This window comes from Odontesthes bonariensis, chromosome 17, assembly GCF_027942865.1.
Source record: "Odontesthes bonariensis isolate fOdoBon6 chromosome 17, fOdoBon6.hap1, whole genome shotgun sequence".
Lineage (NCBI taxonomy): Eukaryota > Metazoa > Chordata > Actinopteri > Atheriniformes > Atherinopsidae > Odontesthes > Odontesthes bonariensis.
This window is the reverse complement of record NC_134522.1, coordinates 35,040,661-35,042,648: the sequence shown is the minus strand read 5'-3', so window position 1 is coordinate 35,042,648 and position 1,988 is coordinate 35,040,661.

The window sequence follows — 1,988 nt, the reverse complement described above, 5'->3', positions numbered from 1 at the left end:
ACAACTGATGCAATGAACAAATCCAACCCAATCAAAGTGATTGTTTGTTCATATCCTTAGATTCGACTCAAATTGCAGCTACTATGGAGCCTAAGTGTCATGGTCTATAAGTTTTTGTGTTTTGACGTTTTCCTATGTTCCATTTGTCCCTTTTTTGTCATCAGTTTATTTGTTGCACTTTCATTTAATTGCTTCTTGTGTTATTTGATGTGTTTTCTGTTGCATTTACTTCCTGTGTCACACCATTGTCTGGATTTTATTCTGTTACCTTCTGTTCATTCTCTCTTGCCCTGCTCAAGCCTTTGAGTGCATCTGCCCGTCTTTGCCACCTTCAATAGTTCTGCATTTGGGTCTCCTTTTGCCAAACCTTGAAACTAACCTCCTAATCCTAGTGAAGGGAAAACTGTCGTAAAAAACACAAATAAACCTGTTTTTCTATCTCTGTGATTATTTACAATTGGCATAATGCCCTCCCAACCCCTTACCATAATCTGACCTCTGACCCTAACACATAAACAAATTCTAACCTTAACCATGAAACTAAGTTTTGACCCTCACAAATCCCTTTGTGGATAAAGAAAAACAAATTCCCACACATAAAACATAAAAGGTAGGCCACTTGCTTTTTTTCATGCCTCACTGTTTCAGCACACAAAGTCAGAGTTTATAAGATTGTAATGCATTTTCTTAAAATCTCTTATCAGATGTATGTATGTTAATGGATGCTCATCAGACACTATCAAAGCTTCATTCTTTACATTGAAAATATATTATGACCAGTTACATTGTTGTATTTTATTCTTCAGTTTGCATAAAGGAAATTCTGTGGTCGTTGAACATGACTTTCTGAGAACACCGAAAGGCACCATCCAACCAGATTGGACTAGTTTTTTTTTTTTTTTTTCCTGTAGAAAGGGATTGAAAATAGATTATTTGACAGATCATGGAGAGAGAGAAAGAAAGAGATGGAGAGAGTGAGAGTGTTTGTGTGTCTGGCTGAGTCAGCAGTATTTCTGCTGTGTCGTCCACTACACCAGCTGCTGTGACACTTACATGAGAATATGATATAAAGTGTTAAACCCTTGGTATCGACAATGTCTGGTTTGGGATTGGGATTATGTTTAGACAATTGAACATTTTTCAGCACATTTCTAAATTGTGAAAAGTTGGTATGAGATGCCTCTCCATGTTGACACGAGTCATAACATTTTAGTTCAGCTGCACATTCATGCTCCCAATCCTCTTCTGCTACATACCACAGCTATTCTACTTAAAGAAGATTTGCTCATTTTAAGTGTACTGAACTCAGTCATTTGAATGTTTTAATGAAACCAGTTAGAGAGCATTTGCTGTGGAATGCAAAGATGGTAAATTGCGGGCATAAAGGGATTGATATCAATAACAACAGCTGTGGCATTGAGATCATGACTGCTGGTGTTACGGGCTCCAAACTGCCCAAGGAAACACTCTCCACACCATTACATTACAAGCAGTGGGGGCTTGAACTTTTAACACAAGTCAGGTTGGTCCCTGCTAACATGGAGCTTGACACTGACCAGGCAATTTTTTTCCATTTGTCGACTGTTCAGTCTTCGTGAATAGATGGAGTCCGCAGACTCTGAATTTCTGCTCTTGTCAGACAGAAGTGAATGCCCATTGGACAGTCTCTAACCAACAGACTGCTGACTGGAGCTTTTGGATGCTTGTTTCTTACTATATTGAATTGATGGTGGTAAAAATCCACTAGTTAATCAAAGTCTCACTGATAACAGGACCACACATGTGAAAACATCACATGTGTGGTCTATCTGCTCATTATACACCGTTTCTCCAAAATCATTTTGATCGATGAAATACTGTGTTCATTGGTGTTTTCATTCAAACATGTTATAACAAAAGTTACGTATGTAACTACGGTTCTATGAATCCTGGATGACCGCCAGAGGCGGTGCTTTCAAGCACTGAATGATACATCTCGCGCATGCGCA